General features: G+C 35.2%; 1 pseudogene; it reads left to right on the top strand.

The window, feature by feature from the left end:
- Positions 1-546: 546 nt before the first annotated feature.
- The window catches only part of LOC122788648, a 97,320-nt pseudogene continuing 74,073 nt past the window's right edge, over positions 547-23,793 (top strand).

The raw sequence follows: 23,793 nt of genomic DNA, 5'->3' as shown, positions 1-23,793 counted from the left end.
AACACTATACTGATTCATAGATTGCAAAGTTATAGATCTTTCAGGGCCAGCGACCCTTATGATCATTCGCACCATATCAGAACCCTCAATCAGGTCACACTTCCTTTCTATGGATGTTGACGTGTTTATTTCCAACATTGGTGAGAGTATTCAAACATAAATGTGTCAGGAATATGTGTGTGGATAGTGGATCAGAGCTTCTTAGTAATCTCCATTGTTTACATCTCAGTATTATCCTCAGATTAATTTTATTTGATATTTTTTGCATACTCTGTTCCATGAATTAGCAACAGGAAGCTACGGTATTCATCTTTAGTATTAATTGGTGGGTAAGAAACTGACTGGAATATGAAATTTTCAAAACTGTGTTTTATTTCATGCAGTCAATCCTGGAGTAAGTTTGTAGATACCTATCAAGTTATCTGTGTTATCTTTAAAGGTAGATATTGATTTGCCCTGTTTAAAACACAGGGAATATTTATTTTAGAGTTTAGTGAGGCATTGGGTTATAAACCAGTCCCTCCATCATGCTGTACTAATGTGTTGATGAAGATTTCAGTACCTGATTCTAGTATTGCAGGTGATATTGGAAGTGGATGCCCAGGAGATCCAGGACAATCAGGTCTTTTATGCCGTGGTAAGTGACACAGGGATCCCTCAATAAAAGCTTTTAATATTCTAAATAAGGAGAGAGAGTTTTCAGCTTCTCTTGGTAATTCAGGAACTTTAAGCCTGTGATCTTTTTGGTTCAGAACCCTTGGAACCTTTCTAACTGCTTGATATGTTTAGGGAGATACATCCCAAATGTTGTATTGTACTCGATAATTGGCTTGGCCAGTGCTGAGGATAAGGACATGGTTACCTCCTTAGAACTTGATGATATTCCTTTGGCATTTAAGTGGGATAAATAAGAAGATTTCTGGACACCCACTGTCACATGACGGTTAAAAGAAAGGGAGCTATCAACCCAAGTACCCAAGAACCTGGCCAAACTTTTGCTTTATAGTGGTGTGCTGTTTATACAGTATGATGATGGAGGGTTTGTCTACCAAAAGTGAGGATACTACACTTTTATCACTTAGTTTGAGTCTATTTTTAGCACATCAAGAGTTTACTATGAAGAATTCTTTCTGGAGGGTTTGGGTGTCACAGGGTGACTTAACAAAAACCACCAGCTTTCAGACATCTGCAAACTTTGTTAGCCAAAGGTCTTAGCTCTCTGCTTTGTGATCTGGAAAGTAAATACCAAAATGGAGAGGTCCCAGGATTGAACCCTGAGAGACACAGCTGGTTATGTTCATACTTTCTGATGTAACTCGCATTATGTGGGTTCGGTCTTTCAACCAATTTACTATTCATGTTACCCCATATTGGTTGGTTTTTAAAGCATTTGGGTTTTATAAGATACCTATCATGTGGAATGAAATCAAAGGCCTTGCCCAGGTCAACATATACTACTTGCATTGCATAGCCACAATGTACAACTTCTTGGTTTGTAGATTTTAAAATCAGCAATAATTATAAGTTGTTTCCGAGTGAATCATTTTACAGTATAAATAATAAAGAAAATTTGGACTATGTCTCAAAAACTTCTATGCATTTTAACTTGTGCTGGTTTCCAACATCAGTGAAAGTAATCAAACACAACCATTTCAGGAATGTGTGTGTGTGGATAGTGGATCAGAGCTTCTTAGAAAACTCCTTTGATTACACCTCTGTATTATCTCCAGATTCATTTTATTTGCTAATTTATGCATACCCTGATCCACAAATTAGCAATAGGAAGCTAAGCTATGGATCTTTAATATTAATCAGTGAGTAAGGAACTGACTGGAATATGTAATATTCAAAACTTTTATTTCATACTTCAAGAAGCATGTTTCTGCATTAACAGAATATGATTCACTCTCCCTTAGTGTTAGCAAGAAAGATTAATAAATAAAGGGAAGACATACTTTAATTTTTAGGTGCCAGGATTAGTGGCAGCAGAAATTATTTTCACTATTATAAGCATAATTATCATGTCAGAAAGTTAGCAGAATGAACCATAGACGAAGCCAGAACAGATGTTCAAAGGAAAATGCATATTGCAAGCAAGTGCTACATCTGTTAGCAATACTTTGATGCAGCCTCTGAGACAAAGTATGACATTTTGGAAGACACTCTGAAGCAGTACTGCAATTTCATACACACACAGACACATAAATCTAAAAGAATAGAAATATGTTATAAAGAATACTTATTTGTTGAACCCAGTATTCATCACCTGTGGTAAACCAAATTTTTGTGCCTTATCAAAACAGTACTGACACAGATGGTCCAAAGTGAAAATAATAGAGTCATGCCAGAGCTTACTGCTGGTGTATAGACATGGTTGTACACAGTAAAAGCCTAAGTAACATATGTTATCAACCTATACACATTACACCTTCATATACCGTCCGCCATTTGTATGTGTACTCTGAATTTGTTTTATGAGCCATCACTGAGCTGACATACTAATGCCCAGTAGTTTACGTAGAGCATGTCCTGCTAATACAGGTAACAGGTTTGTAAGTAATAAACATATTTTAATATTAGATAAAACATTGATCCACAGTACCCATCCAGCATTATCAGAAAGTGGTGTTTTTCATACTTGAAGATGACAAAGTTTAATTGATCAACCAAACAGCAATGACTGGAAAGCAAAGGCAAATGTGTACCTACCATCGGTTTGCTTTAATATCAAATAATTTGGCTTCTATTTTTCAAGTTATTCTCCAAACTGCATTTTGGGTTACAGGCACTCATCTATGTAATTATCTAAATATTATTTCTAAAAGAGTATTTATATTCCTGTTAACTAACATCAATAAAATTATAAATTTTAACCAGTGTCCATCACTAAAATCTACACCATGTCTTCTTTCCTGTCCATAACTCTATGCAAAAGTTGCTTAAATACTAGCACTTTTTGGTTAAAAAAGATCTTCCACTTCTTGGCTACAGAAGGTAGAATACAAATCAATAAAAAGAGTCCTGCCTGAGCAACTTAAACATGGTTTGCCCATGATAGCAAATGCCTCAAAGAAAAGCTTAATATCCCTCCAAAGTAAGCCAATAACACCTACAGATTTATCACTCTTTCCCTACAAAACAATCATTGCAAGGTCCTAACTAAAGCAAAATGACTTCCAATAAGCTAAATATGTAGGCTATTAGTAGCCTCACTGAAATATATGTTATATATTTGCAAACCTTAACTTTTTGCAAGAAGACCAAGTAAAAAGAATTACAGGTATATTCTAAAATTCCAGTCTCTCTCTGCCCAGTCTTCGCTTGCCCCAAGAAATAAGCTTCACAGCACAGATCACAAACTTTCCTCTATGGCTCCATATATATGGAAATCCATACCAGTAATACTTCAAACCCTACTTCCAATGATTCCATAATCAGCTCAGAAATGTTCCTTTGCAAAGAGCTATCAGTAAATGCTTCAAAAATAATAAAGCTACTTAAATTGCAGATTCTGTTTTGCGCTATAGTACTTTCTCCCTAAAAGCCTTCTCATGACACACTATGCAGTGTATTTACTGTATAAACTACTTAATTATGTCATCCTTTATACTTCATTCCACTTTAGTTCATCTCCTACTTTAGTCCTATATAATCTTACTAATCCTGTGACCCTGTTTCCTTTCTTTTCTGTAGTCTTTGTCTTCTTCCTCCAGTCAAAATATATGTAATCTTAATAGATCATCAGATGGTTTAATTTCCATGGGTTCTAAACCCAATAAGATAATATGCAGTCAAACATAGAAGAAAAGTCTCAATTGTTTATGTAAACAGTATATGAATTCTTGCATACAGATTGACAGAAAATACAAACACTATACTGCTTAATGTATCATGGTTTCAAATATGTAGTTGTGACACTTAGAATCAACATTGATATATTTGTTTTTGTATCGTCTTTTCAAGGACTGAGTCTGAAAACTATATGTCTTGATAACAAATGAAAATAAAATAAAATAAAAAAGCAAGCAAACAAACAAAACATTCCTCAGGTCCTTCACTACTTACTAGAGTCCATCAACAGGCATTTTCCCTCTGTTGGCCCAATCACATGTAATAGCACCTCCCACTGAATCTGCAACCTGGCAGCCCCTTTTTATTTTTTAAAAAAAGGACAAAATGAACTACATGTAATGACTAATGAGGATCACTTAAATTAATTTCTTCCTCCGCTTTGCTTTTGGTCCTTCTTTGCTTTGCTCATGTACAAACTCTATATGTCTCTTTGAGAACAATTTAGTATCTTGTCTGTCAGTCTACCAGTAATCTCTCAATGCGAACCTCAGTATGAATGATAACATTTTCTAAAACACCTCATCTGTTTTTATAGGTTCATAGGTAGGTACTAAGCTATCTCCCTGAGGGCATATATAAGCCTAGCCAGAGTGTGTCAGCTTTCGCTGCCCCATTGATTAATTAACTGAGCCTCTGTCAAGAAGAGCCAATGAAGTGATCCCAGGGGTGTATTTTCTGTTACCCATCCACTTGTCAAGGTTTCTCTTGAAGAGTGTTAGTGAGGGGCTCTGCCTAATGTAGTTAGGAATTTTGTTCCAAAGCATGGGGGAGTCTCTGTGACAGGAATCTATCCCTCCAGCATGTTCTATTTATTGTTGTGGCAAGGTTTAGCTCACTAGAGGGCGTGGCTCGCAGTGACTTGGATTTCTTTAGGTGGAGCATGTCCATCAATTCTGAGTTGGACATGGCTTTGGAAGTAAGGCAGAGATCACCTCTGAGTAAGCGATATGCCACTGAGTACAGCTGGAGTTTTTCCAGTCGGGCTGCATAGGACATATGTTTGAGATCAGTAATCCACTTGGTGGGATACTTTTGTGGTCTTTCCAGCTGTTGGAAGTGTCTTGTGAGGTACATCCCAAACGGGGCATTGTACTCTATGATGGGTCTGATGAGTGACGAGTAGAGGGGCACTATAACCTCTTTATTTCTAGATGCGAACCCTTTAGTAATTAGATGGGCTACATAGAAGGATTTCCTAACTACTTTGGCAATATGAATGTCAAAGGAGAGATTACTATCTACTTGGGTCCCCAGATCTCTTATTACCTCTTCTGTATTAAGGGGGCTGCCACCTATGTGGTAATTCATGGGTGTTTTGATTTTCCCAAATGGGATGACTATGCATTTTTTGGCATTTAGCTTGAGACCATGACTTTGACACCAGGTGTCCTTCTCAGTAAGGACCTTTTGGAGAATGTCCGTGTCAGACGTCCATTTTTATTAAATTATGACTTGTGACATAGGCACATTTATGTTTATACAAAAGTGATCAAACCGCATTAAATTAACATTAACAAACATTATACTTCACATATATTGCTATATATCATATAAACTCAGCAGCATTACATAAATTATTCAAATTCTGCCCCCCTTTTTAACATGAAACATCTTTATTACACCATCCCTTATGACATAAGCAGTCATACATTTATATAAATGAAAACAAACCACAGTGACACAATCCTAGTCACAAGCATTTTATATCACAAACCATACTGACACACTCCCAGTCACAAACATTATACATCACTTATAATCTATCCAATCATTTTCAGTCAAACATTACATAGCTCATTTAAGTTCTTCCTTCTTTTAAACCATGCATTCTTCTTCATTCTACACTTGAATGATTTCTAGTGTCTGCTTTCACATTATCACAGTGTGAGATTATTTGCAACATAAAGTTTTCCTAATGTTCTGTAATATTACTTACAAAATGTGTTCTAAGATATATAGTACTTCTGGAAGGGTGACACTTTACTCTTGCTTTATGTGAAAAGCCTAGTATGCTGATTGTATACATCTCTGTATTAAGTTGCTTACTGACTTGTTACTATATGGTTTCTCTTACTAGGTTGTTATCTGTTTTAACATTCTGCAGAATTACTTTTTTGTCTTATTTATATTTTTGTGGTATGTGCTGTTAGCACATTTGTTTGTATTAACCTAAGTTCTACATAAAAAGGGCCTATGTGGTCCAAGCAGCTCATCTTCTCAAAAGCAACGGAAGAAAATAAATACACATAATTATCATATGAAATTCTGATTTGCCTCTGTATTAGTGATTTATTCAACATGGATTTGAAAAGATTCCTTCCTGAAAGTAACAGATGTTCATGCTGTGGAGTAAGACACATGGGGAACATTTCTGACAGCCAGATATGAAAAATGAATGCTGAAATATACAAATGTAAGATCATTGGGGCCACCTGGCTATTACACTCATCTGCCACTACCAATTTATACGTTTATTTATTTTCTGCATCTATCTTGCATAGCTTTTTTTTAATGCTGATAAATTTTATTTCTGTTATAACTTTTATGGTTTCATTTCATCTAAAATAGATATAATACTCATCTTTCTCGACTGACATGTTGCTATCAGATTTTGAACTTTTCTCATTTTCAATAAATATTTTCAGATATAAACATATTACTGGTTAACCCTAACTTTGTTCACTCACTTGTTAAACATTCATTTATTTTAAAGTGCAAAGGTGTTTAGAGACATTTATAGTTGAGCCACTTTGAAAAAAATAAACTAAAAGAACATTAATTTATTATTTTGGATGTAACCTACTCAGTATAGTATACTAGGTAAAAATTATGGGCAATTCATTTTCTGGAACCAGAGAACACGTAATATTGTAAATGGCATTGATATGATCCTAATCGCAGTACCAGAACTTTTCTTAATTTGTTCCTTTTTAAAGAAATTCAAAATATTTTATTATTTTTGTTTATTTTTTTCATAAGTAGTTTGGCCATGCTTAGAACTTGCCTATTTTCAGTTGAAACACAAGGGGGATACACCTTAAGAAACAATGTTGTAGGATAGCATAAACATGTCACCAAGTGCTGTATTAGCGGAGGTCAAATATTAGTGTAAATGTCAAATATTAGTGCAATAATTACTTTGTGAATGAGCAAGTTTACACAAACAGAGACAGCAGAAAGAAAAAGAAAAAATCATTAAATGCTTACATTGCATACAAGGAATAGCCATTCTGTGAAAACAATTAAGAACTTTTGTGTAATAAAAAATAAAGCAGGAAATTAGTAGTTAGCAAGTATGGATGATAGTGAATGTAGAGTATTTCTTGTTTTGCTGTGTTTGCCACTGATGTAAAGTGAGGAATAATGAGGCCCAGAGAGGATCTTAAGAGTTTGTATATGATTAGAGTGAATTAATATCACATCTGTTACATTGGGTTGAGGTTTATGGGTGCTCCTTAAAATGTAAGTCTGACTGTTCTTATCTGATATATGAAAATGATTCCACTTAGTTAAGTATAGTCTCTATTTGCCCTACTGTCTTCTTTGTTGGGTTACTGTGACTGAATAGGGTTAGCTATGTTTTCTAATTTAAGATTAAGCATGTGGTTGAAGGCAGTTAAACAGTTTATTGGGTGATATTTGTATACCTGATTGTAATCTGTTTCCTGCACTGTGGACTAGGGTTGTATTACATGTATATGGATGGATGACTGTGATTCCATTTGTATGACAATGCATATAAGAAAATAACAAAATAGTAGGGGATGTAAACATGAAGCCTCTGGGCATTCTCATACTGGTTGCAAAATTGTATGATAGTTTACTTTAGCAACATACTGTTTGACTTCTATTTTTGATATATAAGTTGAATCAAATAATCACTTTGATGCTTCAGCCCAGAAATTATTGCCTTTCTAGGAGTAATTGCTTGTTTATTACATCAAAATCTAGTGAGAAGTCTAAAAGTAAAATGGCTGTGGGGTGGTCTATATTACAGATTGTTGTTATATGGTGTAATTGGTTTAATAGCATTTCTTGTATGATGTGCCCTTCCCTTAAGCTATATTGCATATGTTAGATATATTAAATTATGCACTTTCAAGAACATTGTCAGCAGTTGTTAGCATATAATATGTTGCATAATTTCCAATAGTGGGCTTAATATATTAACTGGGTTGTAATTTTTATGTTCGCTGGCATCACCATCTTTGAAAAGAAGTATACAGTAAGTTTGTATTTTTCCACAATGATGCAAGATAACCTATTTACCTGCTAATGTTTATTATTGAGAAAGGATACTCACTTTAGGTGCTATTTTTAATTAAGCTGGGTTTAGCCTGTCAGTGAATGCAGGGACTTTTTTGTTGTTTTGATAGTAGCTTTTTTGACCTTTAATGTATTAGTTGGCTGAAGCTGGAAGCTTGGGTGTTTTATTGCTGTCTTGGTACTGTAGAACTTGATTACTGTCTCAAAAGTATTTTGCAAAAAATATCTGCTATTTGCTTGTATTTAGTTGCATCAGTTGCTGTTGCACTGATAGCCTTTTAAAAGAAGATGTATGGACTTTTAGAAGGCTCCAGGATTTTATAGGTTATTTTCTTGTAGCTTGTAGTATTATGATTACTTACCCATAAATGTGAGCCCTGGATTTATAAGAAAAAACCCAGAAAAACTAAAGAACTGCAAAAATCAGCAATCGCTGTTCTCCTTTAAAGTTATTTTTCAGGGGAAGTTCCCCTGTACCTCTCCGTACCCTTCCACTAGTGGGGGAGACTCTATCCCCCAACTCTTCTACTTCTTCTAGTAGTTGTATAGACTCATTTACAGATTACTATACCTCTGTAAAAAGAGAATACTCTTTGAGAGACAACAGTTGTGGACCAAGTATATGTTAATTCCAACTTTCACACATTCTTTCTCCTTGTTCTAAGACTTGCACATTCAAAAATCAGAATTTAAAACTGCTACCATAGAAACAATATCTAAGGAATTAGCTCAGTAATGTATGCTAATGGTTTAAGTATCTTACACTGCAAAAAATCTAAGGGAAGCATATAAGGTACAGTTATGTGACTTAAATTACAAATGAAATCATAAGAAAATATATTCTAGAAGGTAATGCAGCTAAAACTGACTTTCAGTGCAAGTACATTTTTGTGGAAATCTTGTACTGTTTAAAGACACACACACACACATTAAAATGGTACGGATATGGTAATTTTAGACTTTGCACACAAAAAAAAAAAAAAAAAACAGAACAGATGATCTGAACCGGTTTATATTAGAACCCTAATCAGCGAAAGCTGAAAATATCAAAGCAACAGAAAACCAAATTTTTTCCTAGGGAAAGAATATGGTTGTCCATTTCTGTTGCTTCAGTATTTTCAGAGCTGTGGTGGAAAGTTACGGGTCGGGTTCAGGTAAGTGTGCGATTGAATGCAGTTACGTATGTGTGCGATTTTGTGGATGTGAGGGTTAGGGTGGGTTAGGTGAGTTAGGGTTAGGGCGTGGGTCAGGTAAGTGTGCGATTGTGTGGACGTGAGGGTTAGGGCGCGGGTGAGGTGAGTGTGTGATAGTGACGGACCTTAGGGTTAGGGTTAAGGCAAGTGGATAGTTAGTGGTGTGTGTATAGTTTAGTGTAGGGTTAGGTATAAGATTTTAGGTGTATGTGTGTGGATTGCTGTTTGTTTGGTGTGCTTGTAATGTGTGTATGTGTTTTGGAACAGCAATTTTTTTCGCTGAATAGGGTTCGATATTAGAACATTTGAAATTTTGAAACTTCGATGTTCTAATATAGACCCGATCTGAACGTACCAGATTTTTCCTGGGATATCAGTGACTAAAGTATCCAAGCATTCAAAAATGTCCCCTGCGCGTAAGGAGCTGCCCGGCTTTACGTAAAACAGCAACAAGGAAATAAGCCAGCAGCAAGTAGACTGTAATGAAACAAAAAGTAGTTTAATAAAAACTACTAAAACAGCATAGTAGCATCCTAACACAAACCGGTTTCGGCCTGGGTTTTGAACCTAGCCTTCTTCAGTGTACAGCAAGGAGGCTTGTAAAAATTGCTGAATTTAAACCAGTAAAGCCATCCTGATTGGTTAAACAATAAACATGTGCTGATAAATAATCAGCAAAAATTAATACATACAAATAATACATTCAAATACATTTAGGACCAAAAATACAAAGAATAACTATATATATATATATATATATATATATATATATATATATATATATATGTATATATATTTTTTGTTATATATATTTTTTATATATATATTTTTTTTGCCCCCATATATGCTGATCTTTTTATGGCGTACATTGAACAAATTATGATCTATGACGACACTCATAATTTGTTTTTGCCTGAAATTGACATCTGGCGAAGATATTTGGATGATTGCTGGATGGTGTGGAAATCGGATGTTTCATATCTCCAGGAATTCATGGAATATCTGAATGATAATAAATGGGGAATACAATTTACAATTACCTATGACCAAAAATCCATTACATTTTTGGATGTTTTGGTAACCAGAAACAATGATAACACTTTAACAACTGAAACTTATAGAAAATTCCCTCAGTATAATACCATTCTCCACGCATCCAGCTTTCATCCAAAACACATCGCAAAGAACATTCCCAAATCACAATTCATCAGAATAAGGCGTAACTGTTCTGACAACAATACTTTTGTCAATCATGCTCAGGATTTGCACAATAGATTTATGGACAGGGGCTATAATTCAGGATATGTGACTATGGCTCAGAATTATGCCTCTGGTCTACACAGATCTAATCTGTTGACATATAAAAAGAAGCCCATCAAGTCAAATACATTACGTTTTATTACCACATTTGGTAGAAATACTAACAACTTCATTAAGACTATCAGGGACAACTGGAACATACTGGAAGCTGATGTTAGAATTAAAACCATTATTCCTAACAAATGTTTATTCTCTTTTCGAAAAGGCAAGAATTTGGCAGGTCATTTCAACCATTACAAACACCATTTTGAATCTACTTTACCCCAGGTGTATCAAACTACTATTTTGGGGGACAAGTTGATTGGTTCCTTTCCATGTGGCCATTGTGTCAATTGTAAGCACATGTTGAAAATCAAAGAGTTCACTAGTAGGAACACCAACACAGTTTTTGATATTACATTTTTTGCCAATTGTAATACGGACTGGGCCATTTATTTGGCATGTTGTACCTGCCACTCATTCTATGTTGGGCAAACATCTCGACCAGTCAGATTACGTGTCTCGGAACACCTTAGTGACATCAGATGCAAAAAAACATCCAATGCACTATATAAACATACTCTTACACATGGCACTGCACAATTTCATTTTACTATCATTGATAAAATTATTGGTGATAGAACCAATAAGAGCGGCTGGCATAAAAAACTTGATTTAAAAGAAAAGAAATGGATAACTAAATTGGGTGCATTATTTAATCCAGGGTTAAATGAATGTTTATAAATAAACATCTTTATATAGGATATATCCTTGTTGTATATTTGAAGTTTAAAAAAATATATATAAAAAATATATATAACAAAAAAATATATATACATATATATATATATATATATATATATATATATATATATATATATATATATATATATAGTTATTCTTTGTATTTTTGGTCCTAAATGTATTTGAATGTATTATTTGTATGTATTAATTTTTGCTGATTATTTATCAGCACATGTTTATTGTTTAACCAATCAGGATGGCTTTACTGGTTTAAATTCAGCAATTTTTACAAGCCTCCTTGCTGTACACTGAAGAAGGCTAGGTTCAAAACCCAGGCCGAAACCGGTTTGTGTTAGGATGCTACTATGCTGTTTTAGTAGTTTTTATTAAACTACTTTTTGTTTCATTACAGTCTACTTGCTGCTGGCTTATTTCCTTGTTAAAGTATCCAAGCCTCAGTGAAATTTATAACATTTTCTATATATAACAAGCTAAGTCATTCTCTTTCCTAGCACACAACAGGACAAATTACATGCAATAGTTCCTGCTTGGAAAAAGTAAAAATCTGTTGATATAAATCTTTGCACATACCACTTAATAATGACCGCTCATTAACATGCAATGTTTGGGTTAACTCATATCAGGGAAAATAAATACAAGTTTGATTAACAACAATTCTGTATGATATAAAGCTCAAAAACTAGGATGTCCTAGTACCAAAATACAAAAGTATAATAATATTGAAAACTGAATATGAGACAACCCCACATTCAGTCAGCAAATAAAGGCTCCACAAGTGGTCTCATGGTATCTTTTGATACACCTGCTCACTGCCACTCGCTTGAAAAGGAAAGTGCTCTAACTTCCACTAGCTCAATTTTACTTAACTATTTAGCCCTGCAAGCACCCAAACCTATTTTATTGTGTAGCACTACCAGAGCCCTATTTCCAACCTTAAAACTCTTAAGCAATTCCTAAACCGATTCCAGGATCCCTAGTCCACTCTTCCTCCAACCTGAACCTAAAATCCTCAAATGCTACCTGACCTAAAACTCTAACCATTCTCAATAAACCTAAATTCCTGATCATTCCCTAATCCTAAATACCCTGATTGCTCCTAAACCCTAAACTCCCTTCCCACTCCATAAACCTAAAACACCACTCCTGCACCATAAGCCTAAAGGTCCCTTCTGGCTCCCTAACCCTAAAACTCTCTTCCTGCCCCCTAAACTTGAAACTGTCTACCTACTCCCTAACTCTAAAATTGCCCTCCTGCTCCATAATCCTAAAATCCCTTCACCCCCTCCCTCCCTCGCTCCTACCTTACTCGAACTTGAAAAAAGTGTTCAGGAAAGGTGGGACAGCTCCTTGCCTGAAGTCATATTTGAGTTTCACGGTGAGCAGCCTTTAAAAGCTACAAGATGCTCGAGTCCCTGGCATCGAGACAGTGGTCTTTATGTGCTCAGGACTTGAGCGTTTGTAGAAGAACTGCATAATAATAGGGTAAATTGGATACTACAGTGAATGCAAAAATATTACAATGTTACAATGTAATGACTGGATCTAAAGTATTATAAGAAACTATCTAAGAGCCCTGCTGTAGCATTTCCTGTTTTGCATTCCTGTCTATAAAAATCTTGGAGAATATGATTTTTAAATTGTTTGAATAGCTTTAATTATTGAATTCCATTTGGGAGCTTATTTCCTGTCCTAGCTAATATCCAATGAAAGAAATTGCCCTTAAGATTAAAATCAGTCAATGACTATATGCAGTTTGTTATTTCTTGTCCCTTTTTCATCCTTTACATATCAGGCATCCGTAAGTGCAGTAAATGCCTCATATTTAAAGCTTTTATAGTTCCATGTAAGATTGCCCCTGAAAAGCCTGTAATAAGCAAAATTTAATTTTAATCCTGTCACCGCACAACAAATTCCTTACTGAAGACATTTGTTTTGGGTAGTATATTTGGGTTCTTTCCAGTTTGTTTACGGTAAGTACAAAACTAGACGTGTACTCAGTTACAGTCCTTACCTCAGACGTCAAATTGGAACTGAAGCATCATTGTGTCTGGTAGTCAGTGTCCTTACGATTAATCTCAAAAATAGCAACACTAGACATGTACTCAGTTACAGTCCTTACCTCAGACTTCAAATTGGAACTGAAGCATCATTGTGTCTGGTAGTCAGTGTCCTTACGATTAATCTCAAAAATAACAACACTAGACATGTACTCAGTTACAGTCCTTACCTCAGACTTCAAATTGGAACTGAAGCATCATTGTGTCTGGTAGTCAGTGTCCTTACGATTAATCTCAAAAATAACAACACTAGACATATACTCAGTTACAGTCCTTACCTCAGACTTCAAATTGGAACTGAAGCATCATTGTGTCTGGTAGTCAGTGTCCTTACGATTAATCTCAAAAATAACAACACTAGACATATACTCAGTTACAGTCCTTACCTCAGACTTCAAATTGGAACTGAAGCATCATTGTGTCTGGTAGTCAGTGTCCTTACGATTAATCTCAAAAATAACAAAACTAGACATATACTCAGTTACAGTCCTTACCTCAGACTTCAAATTGGAACTGAAGCATCATTGTGTCTGGTAGTCAGTGTCCTTACGATTAATCTCAAAAATAACAACACTAGACATATACTCAGTTACAGTCCTTACCTCAGACTTCAAATTGGAACTGAAGCATCATTGTGTCTGGTAGTCAGTGTCCTTACGATTAATCTCAAAAATAACAAAACTAGACATGTACTCAGTTACAGTCCTTACCTCAGACTTCAAATTGGAACTGAAGCATCATTGTGTCTGGTAGTCAGTGTCCTTACGATTAATCTCAAAAATAACAAAACTAGACATGTACTCAGTTACAGTCCTTACCTCAGACTTCAAATTGGAACTGAAGCATCATTGTGTCTGGTAGTCAGTGTCCTTACGATTAATCTCAAAAATAACAACACTAGACATATACTCAGTTACAGTCCTTACCTCAGACTTCAAATTGGAACTGAAGTATCATTGTGTCTGGCAGTCAGTGTCCTTACGATTAATCTCAAAAATAACAACACTAGACATGTACTCAGTTACAGTCCTTACCTCAGACTTCAAATTGGAACTGAAGCATCATTGTGTCTGGTAGTCAGTGTCCCACGATTAATCTCAAAAATAACAAAACTAGACATATACTCAGTTACAGTCCTTACCTCAGACTTCAAATTGGAACTGAAGCATCATTGTGTCTGGTAGTCAGTGTCCTTACGATTAATCTCAAAAATAACAAAACTAGACATGTACTCAGTTACAGTCCTTACCTCAGACTTCAAATTGGAACTGAAGCATCATTGTGTCTGGTAGTCAGTGTCCTTACGATTAATCTCAAAAATAACAAAACTAGACATGTACTCAGTTACAGTCCTTACCTCAGACTTCAAATTGGAACTGAAGCATCATTGTGTCTGGTAGTCAGTGTCCTTACGATTAATCTCAAAAATAACAACACTAGACATATACTCAGTTACAGTCCTTACCTCAGACTTCAAATTGGAACTGAAGCACCATTGTGTCTGGTAGTCAGTGTCCTTACGATTAATCTCAAAAATAACAAAACTAGACATATACTCAGTTACAGTCCTTACCTCAGACTTCAAATTGGAACTGAAGCATCATTGTGTCTGGTAGTCAGTGTCCTTACGATTAATCTCAAAAATAACAACACTAGACATATACTCAGTTACAGTCCTTTCCTCAGACGTCAAATTGGAACTGAAGCACCATTGTGTCTGGTAGTCAGTGTCCTTACGATTAATCTCAAAAATAACAAAACTAGACATATACTCAGTTACAGTCCTTACCTCAGACGTCAAATTGGAACTGAAGCATCATTGTGTCTGGTAGTCAGTGTCCCACGATTAATCTCAAAAATAACAACACTAGACATATACTCAGTTACAGTCCTTACCTCAGACGTCAAATTGGAACTGAAGCATCATTGTGTCTGGTAGTCAGTGTCCTTACGATTAATCTCAAAAATAACAAAACTAGACATATACTCAGTTACAGTCCTTACCTCAGACTTCAAATTGGAACTGAAGCATCATTGTGTCTGGTTGTCAGTGTCCTTACGATTAATCTCAAAAATAACAACACTAGACATATACTCAGTTACAGTCCTTACCTCAGACTTCAAATTGGAACTGAAGCACCATTGTGTCTGGTAGTCAGTGTCCTTACGATTAATCTCAAAAATAACAAAACTAGACATATACTCAGTTACAGTCCTTACCTCAGACGTCAAATTGGAACTGAAGCACCATTGTGTCTGGTAGTCAGTGTCCTTACGATTAATCTCAAAAATAACAAAACTAGACATATACTCAGTTACAGTCCTTACCTCAGACGTCAAATTGGAACTGAAGCATCATTGTGTCTGGTAGTCAGTGTCCTTACGATTAATCTCAAAAATAACAACACTAGACATATACTCAGTTACAGTCCTTACCTCAGACGTCAAATTGGAACTGAAGCATCATTGTGTCTGGTAGTCAGTGTCCTTACGATTAATCTCAAAAATAACAAAACTAGACATATACTCAGTTACAGTCCTTACCTCAGACGTCAAATTGGAACTGAAGCATCATTGTGTCTGGTAGTCAGTGTCCTTCGATTAATCTCAAAAATAACAACACTAGACATATACTCAGTTACAGTCCTTACCTCAGACGTCAAATTGGAACTGAAGCATCATTGTGTCTGGTAGTCAGTGTCCTTACGATTAATCTCAAAAATAACAACACTAGACATATACTCAGTTACAGTCCTTACCTCAGACGTCAAATTGGAACTGAAGCATCATTGTGTCTGGTAGTCAGTGTCCTTACGATTAATCTCAAAAATAACAAAACTAGACATATACTCAGTTACAGTCCTTACCTCAGACTTCAAATTGGAACTGAAGCACCATTGTGTCTGGTAGTCAGTGTCCTTACGATTAATCTCAAAAATAACAACACTAGACATATACTCAGTTACAGTCCTTACCTCAGACGTCAAATTGGAACTGAAGCATCATTGTGTCTGGTAGTCAGTGTCCTTAAGATTAATCTCAAAAATAAAAACACCACTGACTACAACATTTGTATTATTAAAAAACCTCAGTTAGCTATCCATCATTTACATAAGAAAAAGCAAAGAATGGAAACTAGCTGTCTACAAAAGAACTTGTGTAAATGAAGCATACCTGGTCCCTTTCTGAGCCATTTCCTTGTCACTGTGAAGATGTATGTGTATCTGAGTGAAGCTCTTTGCTATGCTGTGTAGGACAGCCAAAGACTGGTAGGTTATAGCAGAGAAATCAGATGTCCATTGAAGAATGTAAACAGCAAGTCATTCCAATGTTTTTGCCAAGAAAAATCTATGGGCAAAAGCAACCAAAGGCATTGTGAAATCACAGCAGAATATGAGACCATGAGGTCTGAAAGCTTCCACCACACCACAGAGGGACAGCAGAGGACCAATACAAGTAGTGCTAGAATTTGGGATGGAAATCAATTAAAGCTGAAAAGATACCTATCTGCTGAGGTGTTCAGAGATAATAGGAAAGTCAAAGTCTGATCTTGCAAAGGGTTTACTGTCAAAATATCGATGTTCAGAACACTGAACATTTGATACAATGGAAATGACATAACACTTCTGGCATACTTATTAGCTTATAATGTCGAATCTGTTGATTGAATTTAACAGATTCGACATTAATGTCGAAATTGGCCATGATAGCAGTGTAGGTGCAAACATAAATGAAACACCTACACTGTCAATCATGTTTTAGCAGGGAGCCAAGCTCCCATGCACCCCCCCCCCCTGTGTGGGGCTGTGCCACCACACCCCCTAAATATTAAATATTCTAACTCTGAGATCGCACTACAGTGAGGAAAGGGATACATTTCCCTTTCTGCACTGTACCGCAACTCTACTCACAACATCAAGTTACTATCATCGAATGCACACTTGCATTTGCTAATATGTAATCTTGATCTCCTAGCATTTAGCAACATGGAAAGTCGACTAACTAACGTTCGACTTTCTGCATTCGCTGAACCAAATTTTAACATTTTGATAGTAAACCCTTGCAAAGATGTATGTACCACTGAATCTTGGAATTGAAGAATTATGACTATGGAAAACTTGAAACAGTTAAGGATGAGAGTATAAGCAGAAACATTGGCATTTTGGGACCTAATGAACTAAAATGGACTGGAATGGATCATTTTATATATGATCATCAGATCTTTTACTATGGTCAATAACCTTGCATAAAAAAATGGATTAAATAAAAGGGGCCAACATCAGTGTTTGACCATAACCAAATAAACAACAGAACAATCTCAGAGAACAAGGTAAGGCATTCATAATTGAAGTGATACAAGATTATGCTTCAACTATAGAAGCTGAAGAGGAGGATGGTGACCAATATTATGTGGATCTGCAACAACTTTTGGAAATAACAGCACAAAGATGATGCAGTCATCATAAATGATTGGAATAATAAAACTGGTAGCTGAAGTGTAATTAGAATAAGATGTTAGTTTAGTCTTGGAGTACAAAATGAAGCACATTATAAACTAATAGATTTCTGCCCAGATAATCACTGGTTATAACAAACACTTTCTCTATCAACAGACTAAAAGATGGTTGAACACATTGCTAACACCAGATGGCCAATATCAAAATCAGACTGACTACGTTATTTGCAGTCAGAGATGGAGGGGTTCTAAACAGTCAGGAGAAAACAAGACCTGAAGCTGACTGTGGTTAGGACTGTCAGCTTATTATTGCAAACTTCAATATTTAATTAAATTACAGAAAATGAGAAAAACTTTCTTGCCATTGAGACATGATTTCAACTAGATTCCAAGTGAATAAATAGTGGAGGTGAAAAATACATTTAAAGTATAAGACATGTAGGAAAAACTCCTGCCAAACTATGTATAGACGGTCATGATATTGTCCTGCAATATACAGACTGAGTACTGCCAGATGTACGAGCAGGCTTTGAAAGGAGAGGCAGTAGAAATCAAATTCTCAACATCTGCTTGATAGTGGAGAAAGTAATAGAGTTCCTGAAAAATATTTATTTCTGCATTATTGACTACTCTAAAGCCTTTGACTGTGTGGACCATAGCAAACTGTAACACATTCTTGTAGAAGTGGGGATACTGTGTCACAATATTTGTCTCCTGAGGAATCTGCACACAGAACAAGAAGAAACAAAACCAAATATTGAATATCTAACTGATTCAAGATTAGCAAAATTTTATGACATGGTTATATAGGTCATCCCACTTATTCAATTTGCATGCTGTTGGAATTAAAATTGATAACAGAAATATTAACAAGGTGAAATATGTAGATGATACTAATTTAATGCCTGAAAATGAGAAAAGTTGAAGAGCCTGTTGATGAAGATGAAAGCAGACAGCATAAAACATGGCTTGCTGATCAACATAAAAAATAAAATTATATCATGTAGCCCTATTAATTCTTTGTAAATATATATAGGGAAGAAGTGGAATCAGTGAATTTTTTTTTTGTGCACAAAGATCTCTGCAAATGGTGATTGTAGCCATGAAATTAATATAATTTTTGGAATGAAATCTGGCAAATCTGCATATGATTTTAAAGATCAAAACCATCACACTGTCAGCAGATGTCTAAATTCAAAGCTCTGGTTTTCTTTGTAGTAATATATGGCTATGAGACATGGACTATAAGTAAGGCTTTGTGAACTTCAAGATGACCAAATCAGTCAATACTTAAAGATCATTTGCAAACATTTTCTTACTGCATCCATTTATTGTAGTTATGATCACATCATCTAAAGTGGTTGTTCTTTTTCTGAAATATGTAGCCTTTACATTAGTTACATCAGTGGAGCTATATTTATTACATTTAAAAAACTCGTGGTGTTATATACTGTAGGATGATCTTCTGCCCAGTTACTCCTGATTCTGTGTCATCTGTTGGCACTTTCTGATGATGTCATGATGTATGTAAACAAAGTATGGCTCAATAACTCAAGGTGTTGAATTGAAGGGAATCTCTTAATGCCAAAAACAGGCAGTAAGATTAGAAAACATTCTATCCCATTGAATCTCATTATGTATTCCAAGCACTTGCAAAATATACTTGAGAACTCAGTGAGACATGTAATTCTAATTAATGTTCTCTAGCACAGCAGTTCTACCTGTTTGTGAGATCCAGTAATGGTGTCAGGGAGCCAGGTCTGACTTACATGTGGAGCTGTATGGCCATGAAGCTGTCTAGCACAAGAGCTCCACCTTTTGGATGGCATGTCTAACATAACTACATTATAACTCTCCAAGATGAGAGAAAGGCTTGCAGAGCCACTAGTATATAAGGGAATTAAATCCATTTTTGAAAATAGGACATTGGGACCCACTCCGAAAGGAGTTTGGGAATGGATCACAATATACCAAACAATACATGTGTACAATCCCAGGTTTCCTGACCAACTCCAGAAGCCTGAAGCACAGCTCCACCTTTATATGGAACTCAGTACTGAACGTAGTCTGGTTTACTACTGGGTAATCTCAACAGTACATAATTTCAAATACAGGTGGTGTTTATGTCCTTCTGTGAAGTTCATTTAGTTCAATGAGCATTTTTCATTCCAACATTAATCCAGTTGATGTATAACACACACACATACACACACACACACACTTTACTGTAGGTTATCATTGTGGTTATTCACATATCCATAGTTTTCATTGTTAAGAGTGATCACCCCATGCTAGAAAACTATTTATTACATTGCTTTTATATATATATATATATATATATATATGTATATGGATCTACTTCAGTAGATTGAACATATTACAAGTTCGAACCACATATGGCCGAGACCCTATATTCAAACTTGTAATAGTTCAAACACACACCCCTTACTTAAATATACCATCTCCGAGATCTCACTACATTGCGGAAAAGGGAAATCTGCCCATTCTGCACTGTATGGAGATCTCCATTCAGTCCGATCGAATATTTACAAGTTCTAACATATGGTCTCAGCCATATGAGGTTCGAACTTGTTATATGTTCGATCTTCTGAAGAGGACGCATATATATATATATATATATATATATATATATCTATATATATATATATATATATATATATATATATATAGTTTACTACTGAAATTCTGAAACTGCATTTGGCGACCGGTTACAATGGTCAACCTTAAGTTAAAACAGCAGTCATGGTGAAAATGAATACACCGACAACTGTAGTTTGATGTATTCAACATAGCAGGAGGTTACGTCATTCACCTATGCTATGCACCTTAATGTATTGTTACACTCTACAGTCAACAGTACGTTAATTGTACTATTTTGCCTCCTTGCACCTTATCCCCCCCACAGCTCCTGCAAATTAAATATACCAACTCTGAGATCGCACTACAATGAGGAAATGAGTTAATTCCCTGTTCCTCACTGAATTGCGATCTCCATTCACAATGCCGAACTCAGATACTTGAACTGCACTACCCATTTGGTCTATATTAAAAGCTCGAAGTCTGACACTATCGAATACGATATTGTCGACACGAAAATACCGAAAGCGCACTACATCGAAGGTTTAAACAGAAAATCTCCATAGGGGACGATTTCCATTTACTTCAATGTAGTGCATTCTTGAAGTTGGTATATTTAAGTAGGGGTGTGGGGGGGGTGCAGGGGGGCTTGCCCCCCTGCCTACACACTACGTAGTTTTTTTTTTTTTGGGTTTTGATGGTTTAAGACTTTGATCACTAAAGTTCGATCTTTAGTTATTCGAAGTTTTAACCTTCGAGATTATTATATAGACCTCTACCCATTCACTGTAGTGTAGGCGATGTATTTTGGTACAACATTCTGCCCATTTGAAAAGTGCCTTTCAACTACATGTCGGATGAGCACAGGCACTTCGGACATTTAAAATTAAACCAGATATATATATATATATATATATATATATATATATATATATATACATATATATATATACATATATATATATATATATATATATATATACATATATATATATATATATATACACACACACACACACACACACACACACACACACACACACACACACACACACACACACACACACACACATACACACACACACATGTATATGCTATTACACTGCATGCCAAGCATTTTGCACTTTACTAGGAATTTTATTCTGTTCCATTTCTCTTTTGTTAGTTTTTATTTGAATATTAATGCATTTAGTTAGTTACTGATTTATTTTCTGTCTGACTGAGTGACTGATAGACTGTACTGCAGTTTGTCACTTTATATGTTGAACTATACTGCAGACTACAGAAAACTTGCTTATCTACGTATCCATTACAAGCTGTTTTCCCCAAATACATAATCAAAATTCAGGACCACATGATTTAGAATCAGGAAGTACCTGGCAGCTGCACAGCATACAGGAAATAGACACAAGCTTATATTAATAGATATAATTTTAGTAAATAAATGAAAATAAAATCTGTATATTTTAGAATTAGAGAGCCCAGCTTACATGATGAGACCATAACAGGGCTGGGGACTCTCTTTTCTCTAATACTGTTGGAAAATCCTGGAACCTTCTTCCTAACGAACTTTCCTCACTTCCTTCTATATCACTCTTTAAAACCAAATTGAAACTTTTCCTTAGAACACACTGGTTGTGCCCCTGTACTAAACTTGACTGATCAACTAGCTCTTCTTACTTGGTTCAACCTACCCTCCTCTTCTCAGTAATCAAGTTCCTTTTCTTAACAACAACTTACCTTCTCCTTCTATACTATTACTTACATCTTCAGAATCTCATTAAGGAGACTACTTTTACTAATATATTGTATAATTTCAGCTCCTACTTTTTCTTTATGACTACTTGTATACTAATATATTGTATAATTCAGCTGCCATCTTTTTCTTTATGATGTATTGCAACTACATTTTGTATTGCACTAATTGTATCTGTATATTTTGCACTATGTTATGAACGAATGACCTCTTTGATTATTCTATGTACTGTACCTGCAATGTTCATTGTATACATTAATTTTTGTATATGTGATTTTCTTTGTTTCCTCGGAGCTTATCTCCCTGGGCCACTACTGAAAATGGACATATATCCAGTTAGACTAGCCCGGTCAACAAATGTAAAATAAAATAAATAAAAAAATAAAATAACTACTACAGTCTACGAAAAAGAACAATAAAAAAAATCCCTTTACACATGATCTTTAAGGAGATAAATCCATACTGTTCACCAGAAGGCCTGATAATAATGTTAAAACTTGAATACTTTGTCCACATAATCTGAAAATAGGATTCACTAGCGAATACACTAATATTGCGAAAGATTAAAGAAGGAGGCAGCAGAAGCTAGGATAGACATGAAGTAATGAATATGACTTTGCAAAAACATGAAACAGATCGTGACAGACAGATCTAGTGATTTAAAATTCTTGAGATCACAAAGAGTGAGATTTGACATGACTAAACAACAACAACAGTTACAGAATTCAACTATCCATATCACTACCAGAGACTAAATAAACCAGAAAATTGTAATAGTCTAGTGTGCTTTAATTCAGAAGGTCAAAAGATACATAGCCATAATTTAAGAGCAATAGACTGGCTGACTTTGAGTATAATACATGTCTGTAATGGTTTAAAATATATATGATGCAGAAAACGTAACTATATTTAATGGGAATTAGAACATTTGAAATTCAGGAGTCTGGCAGGCTAAATGAACTGTGGTTCTTATTTTGAAATGTATTCCCATGTAACCAAAAATGTTTTAGATCATTGCTAATGAAAGTAAAAGAAATCAGCATGCCTTCAGTTATATAAATCTTTTGTGCCAGATTAGTTTCTATTTTCTTGCATGCAGTTTTAATTTTATTTATATGGTAAATATCAATTATTAGCATTTACAAGTTTTCAAGAATCTAGGAAATTTCTATATTCTAGCATGCAGCTTATATGGTAAAAATTAATTCTTAGCATTTTTAGTTCTTCCAGTATCTAAAGTCATTTTTATGTCCAACATGCAGTTTTACCAGTACCATGGTAAATATTTGTTAGCTTTTGCAAGTCTTTCAGAATCTAGGTAATTTCTATGTTCTAACACTCAGTTTTAATTATATGGTATGTTTTAATTATTGGCAATTATACAATGACTGGCCATTAATATTCAAAAAAGAGCACGCTGATTGGTCAGCCCAGTCAGCGTGCCCATTGTAAATCCTAGCATATAGTAATGGAAACAGGTCCAGTCACCCGGACTTTTTTCCATTGGTATATACTGTAACTTTTAATTATTTTTTTAACAAAAATAAATAA

The sequence above is a fragment of the Protopterus annectens genome, chromosome 14.part0 (genome assembly GCF_019279795.1).
Source record: "Protopterus annectens isolate FY-2018-M chromosome 14.part0, PAN1.0, whole genome shotgun sequence".
Classification (NCBI taxonomy): domain Eukaryota; kingdom Metazoa; phylum Chordata; order Ceratodontiformes; family Protopteridae; genus Protopterus; species Protopterus annectens.
The sequence above is the reverse complement of the archived record's forward strand: the minus strand, read 5'-3'. Positions and strand labels throughout refer to the sequence as shown.